This window comes from Epinephelus fuscoguttatus, linkage group LG9 (assembly GCF_011397635.1).
Source record: "Epinephelus fuscoguttatus linkage group LG9, E.fuscoguttatus.final_Chr_v1".
Classification (NCBI taxonomy): Eukaryota; Metazoa; Chordata; class Actinopteri; order Perciformes; family Serranidae; genus Epinephelus; species Epinephelus fuscoguttatus.
Genome location: NC_064760.1, coordinates 35320700 through 35339591, shown reverse-complemented (window position 1 = coordinate 35339591; position 18892 = coordinate 35320700). Strand labels below are relative to the sequence as shown.

The 18892-nt window shown below is 46.6% G+C and overlaps 22 non-coding genes across 22 annotated transcripts; 16 read left to right on the top strand and 6 right to left on the bottom strand.

Moving 5' to 3' along the window:
* The first annotated feature begins 4534 nt into the window (after positions 1–4534).
* Positions 4535–4616, top strand: trnal-aag (transfer RNA leucine (anticodon AAG)). Its single transcript has one exon. It is a non-coding gene; the product is annotated as a tRNA-Leu (tRNA).
* Positions 4617–5487: 871 nt separating this feature from the next.
* On the top strand, positions 5488–5559 carry trnam-cau (transfer RNA methionine (anticodon CAU)). The gene has a single exon. It is a non-coding gene; the product is annotated as a tRNA-Met (tRNA).
* A 400-nt stretch (positions 5560–5959) lies between these two features.
* On the bottom strand, positions 5960–6031 carry trnap-ugg (transfer RNA proline (anticodon UGG)). The gene has a single exon. It is a non-coding gene; the product is annotated as a tRNA-Pro (tRNA).
* A 164-nt stretch (positions 6032–6195) lies between these two features.
* On the top strand, positions 6196–6276 carry trnal-aag (transfer RNA leucine (anticodon AAG)). The gene has a single exon. It is a non-coding gene; the product is annotated as a tRNA-Leu (tRNA).
* Positions 6277–7142: 866 nt separating this feature from the next.
* trnam-cau (transfer RNA methionine (anticodon CAU)) lies at positions 7143–7214 on the top strand. The gene has a single exon. It is a non-coding gene; the product is annotated as a tRNA-Met (tRNA).
* Positions 7215–7615: 401 nt separating this feature from the next.
* trnap-ugg (transfer RNA proline (anticodon UGG)) lies at positions 7616–7687 on the bottom strand. The gene has a single exon. It is a non-coding gene; the product is annotated as a tRNA-Pro (tRNA).
* Positions 7688–7852: 165 nt separating this feature from the next.
* On the top strand, positions 7853–7934 carry trnal-aag (transfer RNA leucine (anticodon AAG)). Its single transcript has one exon. It is a non-coding gene; the product is annotated as a tRNA-Leu (tRNA).
* Positions 7935–9268: 1334 nt separating this feature from the next.
* trnap-ugg (transfer RNA proline (anticodon UGG)) lies at positions 9269–9340 on the bottom strand. Its single transcript has one exon. It is a non-coding gene; the product is annotated as a tRNA-Pro (tRNA).
* Positions 9341–9505: 165 nt separating this feature from the next.
* Positions 9506–9587, top strand: trnal-aag (transfer RNA leucine (anticodon AAG)). Its single transcript has one exon. It is a non-coding gene; the product is annotated as a tRNA-Leu (tRNA).
* Positions 9588–10444: 857 nt separating this feature from the next.
* Positions 10445–10516, top strand: trnam-cau (transfer RNA methionine (anticodon CAU)). The gene has a single exon. It is a non-coding gene; the product is annotated as a tRNA-Met (tRNA).
* A 648-nt stretch (positions 10517–11164) lies between these two features.
* Positions 11165–11246, top strand: trnal-aag (transfer RNA leucine (anticodon AAG)). The gene has a single exon. It is a non-coding gene; the product is annotated as a tRNA-Leu (tRNA).
* Positions 11247–12111: 865 nt separating this feature from the next.
* trnam-cau (transfer RNA methionine (anticodon CAU)) lies at positions 12112–12183 on the top strand. The gene has a single exon. It is a non-coding gene; the product is annotated as a tRNA-Met (tRNA).
* Positions 12184–12584: 401 nt separating this feature from the next.
* trnap-ugg (transfer RNA proline (anticodon UGG)) lies at positions 12585–12655 on the bottom strand. The gene has a single exon. It is a non-coding gene; the product is annotated as a tRNA-Pro (tRNA).
* A 158-nt stretch (positions 12656–12813) lies between these two features.
* trnal-aag (transfer RNA leucine (anticodon AAG)) lies at positions 12814–12895 on the top strand. The gene has a single exon. It is a non-coding gene; the product is annotated as a tRNA-Leu (tRNA).
* A 1324-nt stretch (positions 12896–14219) lies between these two features.
* trnap-ugg (transfer RNA proline (anticodon UGG)) lies at positions 14220–14290 on the bottom strand. Its single transcript has one exon. It is a non-coding gene; the product is annotated as a tRNA-Pro (tRNA).
* Positions 14291–14455: 165 nt separating this feature from the next.
* trnal-aag (transfer RNA leucine (anticodon AAG)) lies at positions 14456–14537 on the top strand. The gene has a single exon. It is a non-coding gene; the product is annotated as a tRNA-Leu (tRNA).
* Positions 14538–15398: 861 nt separating this feature from the next.
* trnam-cau (transfer RNA methionine (anticodon CAU)) lies at positions 15399–15470 on the top strand. Its single transcript has one exon. It is a non-coding gene; the product is annotated as a tRNA-Met (tRNA).
* A 632-nt stretch (positions 15471–16102) lies between these two features.
* On the top strand, positions 16103–16184 carry trnal-aag (transfer RNA leucine (anticodon AAG)). Its single transcript has one exon. It is a non-coding gene; the product is annotated as a tRNA-Leu (tRNA).
* Positions 16185–17050: 866 nt separating this feature from the next.
* On the top strand, positions 17051–17122 carry trnam-cau (transfer RNA methionine (anticodon CAU)). Its single transcript has one exon. It is a non-coding gene; the product is annotated as a tRNA-Met (tRNA).
* Positions 17123–17523: 401 nt separating this feature from the next.
* Positions 17524–17595, bottom strand: trnap-ugg (transfer RNA proline (anticodon UGG)). The gene has a single exon. It is a non-coding gene; the product is annotated as a tRNA-Pro (tRNA).
* A 165-nt stretch (positions 17596–17760) lies between these two features.
* trnal-aag (transfer RNA leucine (anticodon AAG)) lies at positions 17761–17842 on the top strand. Its single transcript has one exon. It is a non-coding gene; the product is annotated as a tRNA-Leu (tRNA).
* Positions 17843–18704: 862 nt separating this feature from the next.
* On the top strand, positions 18705–18776 carry trnam-cau (transfer RNA methionine (anticodon CAU)). The gene has a single exon. It is a non-coding gene; the product is annotated as a tRNA-Met (tRNA).
* Positions 18777–18892: the final 116 nt, after the last annotated feature.

Genomic DNA, 18892 nt, shown 5'->3' with positions numbered 1-18892 from the left:
TGAGACTGTTACCTTTTATAAAAGAGCTAAGTCCCCGCTAACGGCTCCACATGAGATCACAAGTAATCCTTTAACTTTCCCTGTCGAAAAACGGCATAACATGACTTGTCACCACTCATCGTGATTTTGGACTTTGTGTGTTTAGGCTGCTCTGGTGCGAAATACATAATAAATAAAAGGAAAACGATATTATTTTTGAAAAGTCGAGAGCTTTCTGAATCCAGCAATACCAAACATCACATGGTTTGATGACGTAGTGCGCCTGGGAGATACCATTTAACAGAGGAAGGGGGGAGCGAGGACTTCGGTGTCCTGGCGGAGTTAGAGAGGTTAAATCTCATCTGATCTGGTCTGATTTAATCTGGCATTCCAAAAACACAAGGCAATCCTTATCTGAGGATTTAAGAGTCACAGAGAGGGTTAATGGGATGTATCTCTGCCTTGAGTTTCTCTTCAGTCTTAACCTACAAGTCTGTTGCTGTGTCACCCTGTTAACTTCTTTCACACTGACTCAGGTAGTCAACCTCTACATAAATGTATTTTTAGTGTGTTCATATGCATGCATGATTTGGCACTAGTGTGACCATTTGATTGTGTATACTTTATGCTTTTTGTGTCAGTCTACACAGTCTTGCACATGAATCGACATGTGGCTTTCAAAATTTACAACACTGCAGTCAGTATATAGTTTCCTGTGCCAAAAGCACATGGCTCCTTGCTGACTGCTGTGACCTGTTGCACACTCAGACCAGCAGCCAATCAACTGTATTATTTTGTCCATGCAACACAATCCTGGCATTACGTAATCTGCTGCTCAACAAGACACAGAAAAAAACAAATTTAAAGCTGTATGCCAGAGCACAAAGTCCACAAACTGCTAAAATTTCCAGATGGAGTATAAAATTTATGTCATGACTGGAATTCCATGTTTAGTTCATGTGTTCACAACTGTTATGTCCCCGGTCTAGGGGAACCTAGACATAACATGTTGTGACTCCCCACTCTTCCCACTCCCAAAGAAGGCCAGTTACACAGTATTACAACTAAGTAAGCAGTTTATTTGTCTTCAGAGTAAAGCAGGACCCAAAACAACAAACCAAAATGTACGAATGGACTATTTACAGTGCTCGAACAGAAGAAAACAAGGAAATCAAATAATAACCCTAAAAAGTAATCTGTTGAACAAGACTAAACTCACCTACTCAAAAGTGATCCGAAAGCTTTTCTAAATAACAAAGTTATCAAGTTACCCACACTAGTTTCCACCATCATTCGTTTTTTGCCTGCAGGTTCTCACAAACAAATCAACAGTTATAGTAAAGTACTGGCTTCTTTAGAAGTGGCAGAGGTGAAAGGAGGGGAAGGCATCCATCAGATGGTATTTAAAAATCTTCAGTCATGCCCTGGACCAATCCGGTGACAGTAGTCTCTTCAAATGGTCCAGTCAGCTCACAACACCTGCCTTGCAACATCTAATCACACTCAACCAGATGCACGCACTCTGAGGGGAGGAGAGAAAACATCTGACAGATCACTGCAGACCAATACAAACACATTATGTACAAAAACAATGACCTGGATCATAGCACAACTGAAACATCTGACACCAAAACTTCAACTACTGTTCGCAAGGTCAATAATGAACCCTCAAGCTCAAAATCCATGCTGTAACTCCAAAAAATTTGTAAGTACTCCATCTCAATCAAGTTTTTTTGCTCCTGATCTGAGTCAATAGGTATTGAGTATCTGCCAATACCAAATCCTGATCCAATGCACAGCTGCACAGTGCACACTTCAAGTAGCTTCTTTAAAGTTACTAAAATCCATCCATTGTATATGCTTGACAATTCAATAGCACTTCAGTGCATTAAGAAAAAAATGCCCTGCATCCAAACTGTTCCTTGATGGCTTTTTTGTAGAATAGCAAAGTACAAATGAAATAACAAACTATTTCTTAATCTTTTTGACCTTGTCACTGTCTCAAGAGAATTTAATCACTTTAAAAAGGTATTGTCCAGTGTTTATTGCTTCCATGCAGCTTGAATGAACTGTATTCCTTTTGTTGTGCATAGATTAAATTAATAAATTACTCTTGACCTTTTGTTCGCCAGACTTTTATTGCACTCGCTGTGGCATCATGAGTGGTGATGTCATCAGCTCTAGGGCAGTGAAACACCACGTGCCATAGATGACAATGAAATGCAAGAGACTCTCACACAGAGCTAAAATGAAACAAGTGCTCATAACTCAGGTAAATAACATAAATACACAGTCTCATACTGCATTTTGCTATAATTTATTGCATGTGGTGTTTCACCGTGGGAGCTGAGTGGGGTAGAGGACCAACAAACAGATGACAACAGCTGCACCTTTGCATTGCTGTGCATGGAAGCTTTGCGAGTAAGAACACTTGTGTGACAGCTGACGTAAAACAAAGATACAGCTCAATACAGATGATCCCAACTGAACAGATCCGATGTCAATCTTTGAGATCGGATTAGGACATCCTTCGTAAAAACCATGCTGTAAACATATGGTAAATGGACTGCACTTGAAGAGTGCCTCTCCAGTCTTCCGACCACTCAAAGCACTTTTTACACTGAGAGTCACATTCACCCATCCACACACTGGTGACTGAGGCTACCATACAAGGTGCCACCTGCTACTAAGTTTTTAATACACTCTCACACTGATGGAACATCCACCGGGAGCAATTTGGGGTTCAGTATCTTGCTCGAGGAGGAGTGGACTGGAGGAGCTGGGGATCAAACCACTGATCGTCCAATTACTGGGCGACCTGCTCTGCCTTTGAGCCACGGCCAAATAGGTAGCCTGTGTGCCAAAATGAGGATATATGCTCAGATGTGGTCATTTAAACAGCAATAAATATTCTGCATTGTTTAAATGAATCTTCAGCGTTACCTGAATTTTGTTTTATTGGTTTTCTAACCTGAAGTTCTAATCTCTGATGAATGCAGTAGGCTACTTTCTGTCAGCCTAAAGAGGGTAATGGTCTATATTCTGTTAGTAAAAAGGGACATAATCTGTTTTAGCTAACTCCTATACCCTTGCTGTAATACGCTACTCTCAACCCTGCTAACAATCACTTTCATACTTCAAATCCTTCATATCTGGATCATCTTAAGTGCTTGTAACAGCACTTTCTGTTTATTTTCATCACTAGAATCGCAAAGATTGGGTTGCCTGTTCAGTCATTTATCTTTTCATGAGATGAACAATTCAACTCTTTGCTATGTTTAGCATGTTCATAACTGATTGGCCTATGAAGAGCACTTTATCTGTCTGCAAGTCAAAACCAGGTGCCATATTTGCAGTTTATTGGCCCAGAGGGGGAAGACAGCGACTGCCGTCTTGTTTTCAGTCTCTCTTTGTTTTCATCTCAGCACATTTTGTCTTTATTCTCCTTCCTCTCTCAATGAATCTCTTTCTGTTCTCTTTCACCCTCTCGCTGTCTCCCCTCACTCTTTCTCCCTGTAAATATATGCCAGTCTCACATTAAAATGACTTTGTGAATGTGCTGTGGGCCTCATAGGAAGCTACTACGTTGCTTCTGTGAGCTACTGATATGCAATTCTCATGCAGATAGGAGGCATGGGAGAGGCATGGGAGTAATGAGAGAAAGCGAGAGTGGCATAGGCAGAGAGGAAGGGAAAAAAGAGAGAATTTGCCCTCCAAACAAAAATGAATCGCCACTTTAAATTTCTGCATACTGTATAGGCTTTTCTATCTAGGTTTTTATGTGCCTTGCTTAGAGGCTCATGAATAATGTGATGAAGTCAATATTCTGCCAGAATTTTGAAATGCAAAGAAAAGATGCAGAAAAGGAGTAACACTTAAAGTCGCAGAAACACAGCTTTCCAAATGTTATGCATATACAGCTTTTGTAATTGGCAGTTAGTAACATTAAAAACATATTTAAAGATGTTAAAGCCACAAAGAGGCTAATTGTAAAATGTTAACATGATACAGAACTTAAGATAAAATGTAGTAGTTAAATAATAGTTCATGAACTGTGATAATTTGAAGACAATTGACTTCATATTTGAGTCTGTTTGGCTGCGATCAGGCCAACAGCAGCCCTGCCTGGAAGAAAAAACAGCACAGCACTCTGATTCAAATGAAGGAGACAAGTTCACTGGCAAAGCAGGGTGCAGAGGGTTTTGGCAAAAAAACAGTGTCATCCTGAAAAATAACCAAACCTAGCAGAACTTCACATAAAGTAAACACCTTATGGATAATGATTAAGTTGAGGATTTAGTTTAATACATTCTCTTCGGATGTGAAGTCAAACAATCAAGGAAATTTACCTGGAATGGTCATACTTATGGAAGCAATAGTGTCACGTAGAAAACAGTAAAACTCTGTTTTCCTTATCTAGAGCTTTTCCATCTCTGAGCCACAGCACAACACAAAGTTGTTTGACAAGCCACTGCATTGGCCAGATGGTAAAGTACACATTATTGTTTTGATCGCTCTATATTTTTCTCGTGGGAAAGGGAAGGGCTTCCTTGCAGGTAGTGTGGCCGAGTGGTCTAAGGCGCTGGATTAAGGCTCCAGTCTCTCAGGAGGCGTGGGTTCAAATCCCACCACTGCCATTTGACAGTGTCTGATATCAGATAAAGTGACTCAGGTGGTAGCCTGATGTTGTCCCAGATTGCATGCACCTCTTATTGGTGTACGAAAAGGCTGTAAGACTTGTGGGAAGCAACCTCTGTTACCAAAAGACAAGCGGATGTTTGGCTGGCTCCGTGCTGACCCTACCAATTCCATCCACATTCACATTGCTATGGTTCAAGATGACAAAGCAGTCTTTTGCAGCCAGGCATAAGCAGGCTGAAATGCAAGCAAGTCCAGTTGCCTACAATATAACACTTAAGATTACCATGACTGGAATGACTGAGAATCTTCATTGACAGGGAGCAATAATCACTGAGAGTTGAGTACCTTGACTAGAGTTTGTGAAACACCACTGAGCAGAGCAGGAGCGATACTGAAAAAATGAGGTAGAGGTCAGGCCAGGTGAGAGGATGTTTCTGTCCTTTCCATCCATGCTCACTTTGCCATGTTAGCAGATGACTGGGCTTTCCATTGCCACAAGTGTCTCAAGTGGACACGTTCAAGATTATTGGATGGGATTGGGAAAATCACTAGAAAAAGGATCACCGCAAGGTCCACCAAATGCTTAATTTTTCAGCCTGTGCACTGGTTAAGCTTGGTTGCCACAGGTTCCCAACGATTCGCACAACATTGAACCAAGCATGCTACGCTCATAAACCAGATGTCGGTCAATCCAAACCACCCTCTGCTGACTGCTAAAACTTTGGATCAACGTAATGTCTCTTTACTTCCATGCTCCCATTGCCCTGATTGCGGCATCCATTGCTGCTGAAATCTTGGTTCCCTCAAGTTCCCAAAGGTGCCCACAACATTGAACCACAGGTTTTAAACCCTGGATTTGAAACATCGAGCAGAGTGGCGCAGCGGAAGCGTGCTGGGCCCATAACCCAGAGGTCGATGGATCGAAACCATCCTCTGCTAATCCTAAATGCTCTGGATGAGGAGTATGTCCCTCTCCCTTCCACCCATGTTCGCACTTAGCTCCTGGTCTAAAGCTACTTAAAGCCACTACATCACTGTTTTCACTATACCCCCACCCCAGGCAATGCACAATAAAACGAGGTGCGGACTTCCTCTGTGTCACCGGTAATAAGGAAATACAGTGACCAGGCCCACATGAAGAGTACCGTTTGTGGTTGTGGTGCTAGGGTCTAGCTACCATGTCTGAAGGGTTACCTGTGCTTCCAAAGGTACCATACCGAAGGTGTTTGGTGGAAGCGGGCTCAAGTCTTGGGCCTGGATTTGGGCTCTGGCACCCAATATTCCTCTCCTGCACGTTCCTCAGAAACTAAACAGTCACCTCCGTAGCGCTCTTGCTTTAGGGCTCGTCCGGGATTTGAACCCGGGACCTCTCGCACCCAAAGCGAGAATCATACCCCTAGACCAACGAGCCAAGCGGAAGAGGAAACGTTGCGGGCTGTCTCGTCGAAAACATGCTTAGATCTGCAAGGAACATGAAATGTCCAATGTAGGGCATGTGTCGCACGTGAGTATGGCTTAGCGGAAAAAGGAAAGGGGGGAAAAAAAGCTGCAGACACAAGGGAAGGGCCCCTTGCAGGTAGTGTGGCGAGTGGTCTAAGGCGCTGGATTAAGGCTCCAGTCTCTCAGGAGGCGTGGGTTCAAATCCCACCACTGCCATTTGACAGTGTCTGATATCAGATAAAGTGACTCAGGTGTTGTCCCAGATTGCATGCACCTCTTATTGGTGTACGAAAAGGCTGTAAGACTTGTGGGAAGCAACCTCTGTTACCAAAGACAAGCGGATGTTTGGCTGGCTCCGTGCTGACCCTACCAATTCCATCCACATTCACATTGCTATGGTTCAAGATGACAAAGCAGTCTTTTGCAGCCAGGCATAAGCAGGCTGAAATGCAAGCAAGTCCAGTTGCCTACAATATAACACTTAAGATTACCATGACTGGAATGACTGAGAATCTTCATTGACAGGGAGCAATAATCACTGAGAGTTGAGTACCTTGACTAGAGTTTGTGAAACACCACTGAGCAGAGCAGGAGCGATACTGAAAAAATGAGGTAGAGGTCAGGCCAGGTGAGAGGATGTTTCTGTCCTTTCCATCCATGCTCACTTTGCCATGTTAGCAGATGACTGGGCTTTCCATTGCCACAAGTGTCTCAAGTGGACACGTTCAAGATTATTGGATGGGATTGGGAAAATCACTAGAAAAAGGATCACCGCAAGGTCCACCAAATGCTTAATTTTTCAGCCTGTGCACTGGTTAAGCTTGGTTGCCACAGGTTCCCAACGATTCGCACAACATTGAACCAAGCATGCTACGCTCATAAACCAGATGTCGGTCAATCCAAACCACCCTCTGCTGACTGCTAAAACTTTGGATCAACGTAATGTCTCTTTACTTTACTTCCATGCTCCCATTGCCCTGATTGCGGCATCCATTGCTGCTGAAATCTTGGTTCCCTCAAGTTCCCAAAGGTGCCAACAACATTGAACCACAGGTTTTTAAACCCCTGGATTTGAAACATCGAGCAGAGTGGCGCAGCGGAAGCGTGCTGGGCCCATAACCCAGAGGTCGATGGATCGAAACCATCCTCTGCTAATCCTAAATGCTCTGGATGAGGAGTATGTCCCTCTCCCTTCCACCCATGTTCGCACTTAGCTCCTGGTCTAAAGCTACTTAAAGCCACTACATCACTGTTTTCACTATACCCCCACCCCAGGCAATGCACAATACAACGAGGTGCGGACTTCCCTCTGTGTCACCGGTAATAAGGAAATACAGTGACCAGGCCCACATGAAGAGTACCGTTTGTGGTTGTGGTGCTAGGGTCTAGCTACCATGTCTGAAGGGTTACCTGTGCTTCCAAAGGTACCATACCGAAGGTGTTTGGTGGAAGCGGGCTCAAGTCTTGGGCCTGGATTTGGGCTCTGGCACCCAATATTCCTCTCCTGCACCGTTCTCAGAAACTAAACAGTCACCTCCGTAGCGCTCTTGCTTTAGGGCTCGTCCGGGATTTGAACCCGGGACCTCTCGCACCCAAAGCGAGAATCATACCCCTAGACCAACGAGCCAAGCGGAAGAGGAAACGTTGCGGGCTGTCTCGTCGAAAACATGCTTAGATCTGCAAGGAACATGAAATGTCCAATGTAGGGCATGTGTCGCACGTGAGTATGGCTTAGCGGAAAAAAGAAACGGGGGAAAAAAAGCTGCAGACACAAGGGAAGGGCTTCCTTGCAGGTAGTGTGGCCGAGTGGTCTAAGGCGCTGGATTAAGGCTCCAGTCTCTCAGGAGGCGTGGGTTCAAATCCCACCACTGCCATTTGACAGTGTCTGATATCAGATAAAGTGACTCAGGTGTTGTCCCAGATTGCATGCACCTCTTATTGGTGTCTGAAAAAGGCTGTAAGACTTGTGGGAAGCAACCTCTGTTACCAAAAGACAAGCGGATGTTTGGCTGGCTCCGTGCTGACCCTACCAATTCCATCCACATTCACATTGCTATGGTTCAAGATGACAAAGCAGTCTTTTGCAGCCAGGCATAAGCAGGCTGAAATGCAAGCAAGTCCAGTTGCCTACAATATAACACTTAAGATTACCATGACTGGAATGACTGAGAATCTTCATTGACAGGGAGCAATAATCACTGAGAGTTGAGTACCTTGACTAGAGTTTGTGAAACACCACTGAGCAGAGCAGGAGCGATACTGAAAAAATGAGGTAGAGGTCAGGCCAGGTGAGAGGATGTTTCTGTCCTTTCCATCCATGCTCACTTTGCCATGTTAGCAGATGACTGGGCTTTCCATTGCCACAAGTGTCTCAAGTGGACACGTTCAAGATTATTGGATGGGATTGGGAAAATCACTAGAAAAAGGATCACCGCAAGGTCCACCAAATGCTTAATTTTTCAGCCTGTGCACTGGTTAAGCTTGGTTGCCACAGGTTCCCAACGATTCGCACAACATTGAACCAAGCATGCTACGCTCATAAACCAGATGTCGGTCAATCCAAACCACCCTCTGCTGACTGCTAAAACTTTGGATCAACGTAATGTCTCTTTACTTTACTTCCATGCTCCCATTGCCCTGATTGCGGCATCCATTGCTGCTGAAATCTTGGTTCCCTCAAGTTCCCAAAGGTGCCCACAACATTGAACCACAGGTTTTAAACCCTGGATTTGAAACATCGAGCAGAGTGGCAGAGCGGAAGCGTGCTGGGCCCATAACCCAGAGGTCGATGGATCGAAACCATCCTCTGCTAATCCTAAATGCTCTGGATGAGGAGTATGTCCTCTCCCTTCCACCCATGTTCACTTAGCTCCTGGTCTAAAGCTACTTAAAGCCACTACATCACTGTTTCACTATACCCCACCCCAGGCAATGCACAATAAAACGAGGTGCGGACTTCCTCTGTGTCACCGGTAATAAGGAAATACAGTGACCAGGCCCACATGAAGAGTACCGTTTGTGGTTGTGGTGCTAGGGTCTAGCTACCATGTCTGAAGGGTTACCTGTGCTTCCAAAGGTACCATACCGAAGGTGTTTGGTGGAAGCGGGCTCAAGTCTTGGGCCTGGATTTGGGCTCTGGCACCCAATATTCCTCTCCTGCACCGTTCCTCAGAAACTAAACAGTCACCTCCGTAGCGCTCTTGCTTTAGGGCTCGTCCGGGATTTGAACCCGGGACCTCTCGCACCCAAAGCGAGAATCATACCCCTAGACCAACAAGCCAAGCGGAAGAGGAAACGTTGCGGGCTGTCTCGTCGAAAACATGCTTAGATCTGCAAGGAACATGAAATGTCCAATGTAGGGCATGTGTCGCACGTGAGTATGGCTTAGCGGAAAAAAGAAACGGGGGAAAAAAAGCTGCAGACACAAGGGAAGGGCTTCCTTGCAGGTAGTGTGGCCGAGTGGTCTAAGGCGCTGGATTAAGGCTCCAGTCTCTCAGGAGGCGTGGGTTCAAATCCCACCACTGCCATTTGACAGTGTCTGATATCAGATAAAGTGACTCAGGTGTTGTCCCAGATTGCATGCACCTCTTATTGGTGTCTGAAAGGCTGTAAGACTTGTGGGAAGCAACCTCTGTTACCAATAAGACAAGCGGATGTTTGGCTGGCTCCGTGCTGACCCTACCAATTCCATCCACATTCACATTGCTATGGTTCAAGATGACAAAGCAGTCTTTTGCAGCCAGGCATAAGCAGGCTGAAATGCAAGCAAGTCCAGTTGCCTACAATATAACACTTAAGATTACCATGACTGGAATGACTGAGAATCTTCATTGACAGGGAGCAATAATCACTGAGAGTTGAGTACCTTGACTAGAGTTTGTGAAACACCACTGAGCAGAGCAGGAGCGATACTGAAAATGAGGTAGAGGTCAGGCCAGGTGAGAGGATGTTTCTGTCCTTTCCATCCATGCTCACTTTGCCATGTTAGCAGATGACTGGGCTTTCCATTGCCACAAGTGTCTCAAGTGGACACGTTCAAGATTATTGGATGGGATTGGGAAAATCACTAGAAAAAGGATCACCGCAAGGTCCACCAAATGCTTAATTTTTCAGCCTGTGCACTGGTTAAGCTTGGTTGCCACAGGTTCCCAACGATTCGCACAACATTGAACCAAGCATGCTACGCTCATAAACCAGATGTCGGTCAATCCAAACCACCCTCTGCTGACTGCTAAAACTTTGGATCAACGTAATGTCTCTTTACTTCCATGCTCCCATTGCCCTGATTGCGGCATCCATTGCTGCTGAAATCTTGGTTCCTCAAGTTCCCAAAGGTGCCCACAACATTGAACCACAGGTTTTAAACCCTGGATTTGAAACATCGAGCAGAGTGGCGCAGCGGAAGCGTGCTGGGCCCATAACCCAGAGGTCGATGGATCGAAACCATCCTCTGCTAATCCTAAATGCTCTGGATGAGGAGTGTGTCCCTCTCCCTTCCACCCATGTTCGCTTTGCCGTGTTTTCACTTAGCTCCTGGTCTAAAGCTACTTAAAGCCACTACATCACTGTTTTCACTATACCCCACCCCAGGCAATGCACAATCAAACGAGGTGCGGACTTCCCTCTGTGTCACCGGTAATAAGGAAATACAGTGACCAGGCCCACATGAAGAGTACCGTTTGTGGTTGTGGTGCTAGGGTCTAGCTACCATGTCTGAAGGGTTACCTGTGCTTCCAAAGGTACCATACCGAAGGTGTTTGGTGGAAGCGGGGCTCAAGTCTTGGGCCTGGATTTGGGCTCTGGCACCCAATATTCCTCTCCTGCACCGTTCCTCAGAAACTAAACAGTCACCTCCGTAGCGCTCTTGCTTTAGGGCTCGTCCGGGATTTGAACGGGACCTCTCGCACCCAAAGCGAGAATCATACCCCTAGACCAACGAGCCAAGCGGAAGAGGAAACGTTGCGGGCTGTCTCGTAAAACATGCTTAGATCTGCAAGGAACATGAAATGTCCAATGTAGGGCATGTGTCGCACGTGAGTATGGCTTAGCGGAAAAAAGAAACGGGGGAAAAAAAGCTGCAGACACAAGGGAGGGCTTCCTTGCAGGTAGTGTGGCCGAGTGGTCTAAGGCGCTGGATTAAGGCTCCAGTCTCTCAGGAGGCGTGGGTTCAAATCCCACCACTGCCATTTGACAGTGTCTGATATCAGATAAAGTGACTCAGGTGTTGTCCCAGATTGCATGCACCTCTTATTGGTGTACGAAAAGGCTGTAAGACTTGTGGGAAGCAACCTCTGTTACCAAAAGACAAGCGGATGTTTGGCTGGCTCCGTGCTGACCCTACCAATTCCATCCACATTCACATTGCTATGGTTCAAGATGACAAAGCAGTCTATTGCAGCCAGGCATAAGCAGGCTGAAATGCAAGCAAGTCCAGTTGCCTGCAATATAACACTTAAGATTACCATGACTGGAATGACTGAGAATCTTCATTGACAGGAGCAATAATCACTGAGAGTTGAGTACCTTGACTAGAGTTTGTGAAACACCACTGAGCAGAGCAGGAGCGATACTGAAAAATGAGGTAGAGGTCAGGCCAGGTGAGAGGATGTTTCTGTCCTTTCCATCCATGCTCACTTTGCCATGTTAGCAGATGACTGGGCTTTCCATTGCCACAAGTGTCTCAAGTGGACACGTTCAAGATTATTGGATGGGATTGGGAAAATCACTAGAAAAAGGATCACCGCAAGGTCCACCAAATGCTTAATTTTTCAGCCTGTGCACTGGTTAAGCTTGGTTGCCACAGGTTCCCAACGATTCGCACAACATTGAACCAAGCATGCTACGCTCATAAACCAGATGTCGGTCAATCCAAACCACCCTCTGCTGACTGCTAAAACTTTGGATCAACGTAATGTCTCTTTACTTTACTTCCATGCTCCCATTGCCCTGATTGCGACATCCATTGCTGTTGAAATCTTGGTTCCCTCAAGTTCCCAAAGGTGCCCACAACATTGAACCACAGGTTTTTAAACCCCTGGATTTGAAACATCGAGCAGAGTGGCGCAGCGGAAGCGTGCTGGGCCCATAACCCAGAGGTCGATGGATCGAAACCATCCTCTGCTAATCCTAAATGCTCTGGATGAGGAGTATGTCCCTCTCCCTTCCACCCATGTTCGCACTTAGCTCTGGTCTAAAGCTACTTAAAGCCACTACATCACTGTTTTCACTATACCCCCACCCCAGGCAATGCACAATAAAACGAGGTGCGGACTTCCCTCTGTGTCACCGGTAATAAGGAAATACAGTGACCAGGCCCACATGAAGAGTACCGTTTGTGGTTGTGGTGCTAGGTCTAGCTACCATGTCTGAAGGGTTACCTGTGCTTCCAAAGGTACCATACCGAAGGTGTTTGGTGGAAGCGGGGCTCAAGTCTTGGGCCTGGATTTGGGCTCTGGCACCCAATATTCCTCTCCTGCACCGTTCCTCAGAAACTAAACAGTCACCTCCGTAGCGCTCTTGCTTTAGGGCTCGTCCGGGATTTGAACCGGGACCTCTCGCACCCAAAGCGAGAATCATACCCCTAGACCAACGAGCCAAGCGGAAGAGGAAACGTTGGCGGGCTGTCTCGAAAACATGCTTAGATCTGCAAGGAACATGAAATGTCCAATGTAGGGCATGTGTCGACGTGAGTATGGCTTAGCGGAAAAAGAAACGGGGAAAAAGCTGCAGACACAAGGGAAGGGCTTCCTTGCAGGTAGTGTGGCCGAGTGGTCTAAGGCGCTGGATTAAGGCTCCAGTCTCTCAGGAGGCGTGGGTTCAAATCCCACCACTGCCATTTGACAGTGTCTGATATCAGATAAAGTGACTCAGGTGTTGTCCCAGATTGCATGCACCTCTTATTGGTGTACGAAAGGCTGTAAGACTTGTGGGAAGCAACCTCTGTTACCAAAAGACAAGCGGATGTTTGGCTGGCTCCGTGCTGACCCTACCAATTCCATCCACATTCACATTGCTATGGTTCAAGATGACAAAGCAGTCTTTTGCAGCCAGGCATAAGCAGGCTGAAATGCAAGCAAGTCCAGTTGCCTGCAATATAACACTTAAGATTACCATGACTGGAATGACTGAGAATCTTCATTGACAGGAGCAATAATCACTGAGAGTTGAGTACCTTGACTAGAGTTTGTGAAACACCACTGAGCAGAGCAGGAGCGATACTGAAAAAATGAGGTAGAGGTCAGGCCAGGTGAGAGGATGTTTCTGTCCTTTCCATCCATGCTCACTTTGCCATGTTAGCAGATGACTGGGCTTTCCATTGCCACAAGTGTCTCAAGTGGACACGTTCAAGATTATTGGATGGGATTGGGAAAATCACTAGAAAAAGGATCACCGCAAGGTCCACCAAATGCTTAATTTTTCAGCCTGTGCACTGGTTAAGCTTGGTTGCCACAGGTTCCCAACGATTCGCACAACATTGAACCAAGCATGCTACGCTCATAAACCAGATGTCGGTCAATCCAAACCACCCTCTGCTGACTGCTAAAACTTTGGATCAACGTAATGTCTCTTTACTTTACTTCCATGCTCCCATTGCCCTGATTGCGGCATCCATTGCTGCTGAAATCTTGGTTCCCTCAAGTTCCCAAAGGTGCACAACATTGAACCACAGGTTTTAAACCCTGGATTTGAAACATCGAGCAGAGTGGCGAGCGTGCTGGGCCCATAACCCAGAGGTCGATGGATCGAAACCATCCTCTGCTAATCCTAAATGCTCTGGATGAGGAGTATGTCCCTCTCCCTTCCACCCATGTTCGCACTTAGCTCCTGGTCTAAAGCTACTTAAAGCCACTACATCACTGTTTTCACTATACCCCACCCCAGGCAATGCACAAAACGAGGTGCGGACTTCCTCTGTGTCACCGGTAATAAGGAAATACAGTGACCAGGCCCACATGAAGAGTACCGTTTGTGGTTGTGGTGCTAGGGTCTAGCTACCATGTCTGAAGGGTTACCTGTGCTTCCAAAGGTACCATACCGAAGGTGTTTGGTGGAAGCGGGGCTCAAGTCTTGGGCCTGGATTTGGGCTCTGGCACCCAATATTCCTCTCCTGCACCGTTCCTCAGAAACTAAACAGTCACCTCCGTAGCGCTCTTGCTTTAGGGCTCGTCCGGGATTTGAACCCGGGACCTCTCGCACCCAAAGCGAGAATCATACCCTAGACCAACGAGCCAAGCGGAAGAGGAAGCGTTATGCGGGCTGTCTCGTGAAAACATGCTTAGATCTGCAAGGAACATGAAATGTCCAATGTAGGGCATGTGTCGACGTGAGTATGGCTTAGCGGAAAAAAGAAACGGGGGAAAAAAAGCTGCAGACACAAGGGAAGGGCTTCCTTGCAGGTAGTGTGGCCGAGTGGTCTAAGGCGCTGGATTAAGGCTCCAGTCTCTCAGGAGGCGTGGGTTCAAATCCCACCACTGCCATTTGACAGTGTCTGATATCAGATAAAGTGACTCAGGTGTTGTCCCAGATTGCATGCACCTCTTATTGGTGTACGAAAAGGCTGTAAGACTTGTGGGAAGCAACCTCTGTTACCAAAAGACAAGCGGATGTTTGGCTGGCTCCGTGCTGACCCTACCAATTCCATCCACATTCACATTGCTATGGTTCAAGATGACAAAGCAGTCTTTTGCAGCCAGGCATAAGCAGGCTGAAATGCAAGCAAGTCCAGTTGCCTACAATATAACACTTAAGATTACCATGACTGGAATGACTGAGAATCTTCATTGACAGGAGCAATAATCACTGAGAGTTGAGTACCTTGACTAGAGTTTGTGAAACACCACTGAGCAGAGCAGGAGCGATACTGAAAAAATGAGGTAGAGGTCAGGCCAGGTGAGAGGATGTTTCTGTCCTTTCCATCCATGCTCACTTTGCCATGTTAGCAGATGACTGGGCTTTCCATTGCCACAAGTGTCTCAAGTGGACACGTTCAAGATTATTGGATTGGGAAAATCACTAGAAAAAGGATCACCGCAAGGTCCACCAAATGCTTAATTTTTCAGCCTGTGCACTGGTTAAGCTTGGTTGCCACAGGTTCCCAACGATTTGCACAACATTGAACCAAGCATGCTACGCTCATAAACCAGATGTCGGTCAATCCAAACCACCCTCTGCTGACTGCTAAAACTTTGGATCAACGTAATGTCTCTTTACTTTACTTCCATGCTCCCATTGCCCTGATTGCGGCATCCATTGCTGCTGAAATCTTGGTTCCCTCAAGTTCCCAAAGGTGCCCACAACATTGAACCACAGGTTTTTAAACCCCTGGATTTGAAACATCGAGCAGAGTGGCGCAGCGGAAGCGTGCTGGGCCCATAACCCAGAGGTCGATGGATCGAAACCATCCTCTGCTAATCCTAAATGCTCTGGATGAGGAGTATGTCCCTCTCCCTTCCACCCATGTTCGCACTTAGCTCCTGGTCTAAAGCTACTTAAAGCCACTACATCACTGTTTTCACTATACCCCCACCCCAGGCAATGCACAATAAAACGAAGTGCGGACTTCCTCTGTGTCACCGGTAATAAGGAAATACAGTGACCAGGCCCACATGAAGAGTACCGTTTGTGGTTGTGGTGCTAGGTCTAGCTACCATGTCTGAAGGGTTACCTGTGCTTCCAAAGGTACCATACCGAAGGTGTTTGGTGGAAGCGGGCTCAAGTCTTGGGCCTGGATTTGGGCTCTGGCACCCAATATTCCTCTCCTGCACCGTTCCTCAGAAACTAAACAGTCACCTCCGAGCGCTCTTGCTTTAGGGCTCGTCCGGGATTTGAACCGGGACCTCGCACCCAAAGCGAGAATCATACCCCTAGACCAACAAGCCAAGCGGAAGAGGAAACGTTGCGGGCTGTCTCGTCGAAAACATGCTTAGATCTGCAAGGAACATGAAATGTCCAATGTAGGGCATGTGTCGCACGTGAGTATGGCTTAGCGGAAAAAGAAACGGGGGAAAAAAAGCTGCAGACACAAGGGAAGGGCTTCCTTGCAGGTAGTGTGGCCGAGTGGTCTAAGGCGCTGGATTAAGGCTCCAGTCTCTCAGGAGGCGTGGGTTCAAATCCCACCACTGCCATTTGACAGTGTCTGATATCAGATAAAGTGACTCAGGTGTTGTCCCAGATTGCATGCACCTCTTATTGGTGTACGAAAAGGCTGTAAGACTTGTGGGAAGCAACCTCTGTTACCAAAAGACAAGCGGATGTTTGGCTGGCTCGTGCTGACCCTACCAATTCCATCCACATTCACATTGCTATGGTTCAAGATGACAAAGCAGTCTTTTGCAGCCAGGCATAAGCAGGCTGAAATGCAAGCAAGTCCAGTTGCCTACAATATAACACTTAAGATTACCATGACTGGAATGACTGAGAATCTTCATTGACAGGGAGCAATAATCACTGAGAGTTGAGTACCTTGACTAGAGTTTGTGAAACACCACTGAGCAGAGCAGGAGCGATACTGAAAAAATGAGGTAGAGGTCAGGCCAGGTGGGAGGATGTTTCTATCCTTTCCATCCATGCTCACTTTGCCATGTTAGCAGATGACTGGGCTTTCCATTGCCACAAGTGTCTCAAGTGGACACGTTCAAGATTATTGGATGGGATTGGGAAAATCACTAGAAAAAGGATCACCGCAAGGTCCACCAAATGCTTAATTTTTCAGCCTGTGCACTGGTTAAGCTTGGTTGCCACAGGTTCCCAACGATTTGCACAACATTGAACCAAGCATGCTACGCTCATAAACCAGATGTCGGTCAATCCAAACCACCCTCTGCTGACTGCTAAAACTTTGGATCAACGTAATGTCTCTTTACTTTACTTCCATGCTCCCATTGCCCTGATTGCGGCATCCATTGCTGCTGAAATCTTGGTTCCCTCAAGTTCCCAAAGGTGCCCACAACATTGAACCACAGGTTTTTAAACCCCTGGATTTGAAACATCGAGCAGAGTGGCGCAGCGGAAGCGTGCTGGGCCCATAACCCAGAGGTCGATGGATCGAAACCATCCTCTGCTAATCCTAAATGCTCTGGATGAGGAGTATGTCCCTCTCCCTTCCACCCATGTTCGCACTTAGCTCCTTGGTCTAAAGCTACTTAAAGCCACTACATCACTGTTTTCACTATACCCCCACCCCAGGCAATGCACAATAAACGAGGTGCGGACTTCCTCTGTGTGAGCGGTAAAAAGGAAATTCTGTTAGCATGCCCACCTGATGAGTTCCGTTTGTTGTTGTGGTGCTTGGGTCTATCTAGCATGTGTGAAGGGTTACCTGTGCTTCCAAAGGTTCCAGACCGAAGGTGTTTGGTGGAAGCGGGCTCAAGTCTTGGGCCTGGATTTGGGCTCTGGCACCCAATATTCCTCTCCTGCACCGTTCCTCAGAAACTAAACAGTCACCTCCGTAGCGCTCTTGCTTTAGGGCTCGTCCGGGATTTGAACCCGGGACCTCTCGCACCCAAAGCGAGAATCATACCCCTAGACCAACGAGCCAAGCGGAAGAGGAAACGTTATGGGGCTGTCTCGTCGAAAACATGCTTAGATCTGCAAGGAACATGAAATGTCCAATGTAGGGCATGTGTCGACGTGAGTATGGCTTAGCGGAAAAAAGAAACGGGGGAAAAAAAGCTGCAGACACAAGGGAAGGGCTTCCTTGCAGGTAGTGTGGCCGAGTGGTCTAAGGCGCTGGATTAAGGCTCCAGTCTCTCAGGAGGCGTGGGTTCAAATCCCACCACTGCCATTTGACAGTGTCTGATATCAGATAAAGTGACTCAGGTGTTGTCCCAGATTGCATGCACCTCTTATTGGTGTGTGAAAAGGCTGTAAGACTTGTGGGAAGCAACCTCTGTTACCAAAAGACAAGCGGATGTTTGGCTGGCTCCGTGCTGACCCTACCAATTCCATCCACATTCACATTGCTATGGTTCAAGATGACAAAGCAGTCTTTTGCAGCCAGGCATAAGCAGGCTGAAATGCAAGCAAGTCCAGTTGCCTACAATATAACACTTAAGATTACCATGACTGGAATGACTGAGAATCTTCATTGACAGGAGCAATAATCACTGAGAGTTGAGTACCTTGACTAGAGTTTGTGAAACACCACTGAGCAGAGCAGGAGCGATACTGAAAAAATGAGGTAGAGGTCAGGCCAGGTGAGAGGATGTTTCTGTCCTTTCCATCCATGCTCACTTTGCCATGTTAGCAGATGACTGGGCTTTCCATTGCCACAAGTGTCTCAAGTGGACACGTTCAAGATTATTGGATGGGATTGGGAAAATCACTAGAAAAGGATCACCGCAAGGTCCACCAAATGCTTAATTTTTCAGCCTGTGCACTGGTTAAGCTTGGTTGCCACAGGTTCCCAACGATTCGCACAACATTGAACCAAGCATGCTACGCTCATAAACCAGATGTCGGTCAATCCAAACCACCCTCTGCTGACTGCTAAAACTTTGGATCAACGTAATGTCTCTTTACTTTACTTCCATGCTCCCATTGCCCTGATTGCATCCATTGCTGCTGAAATCTTGGTTCCCTCAAGTTCCCAAAGGTGCCCACAACATTGAACCACAGGTTTTTAAACCCCTGGATTTGAAACATCGAGCAGAGTGGCGCAGCGGAAGCGTGCTGGGCCCATAACCCAGAGGTCGATGGATCGAAACCATCCTCTGCTAATCCTAAATGCTCTGGATGAGGAGTATGTCCCTCTCCCTTCCACCCATGTTCGCACTTAGCTCCTGGTCTAAAGCTACTTAAAGCCACTACATCACTGTTTTCACTATACCCCCAC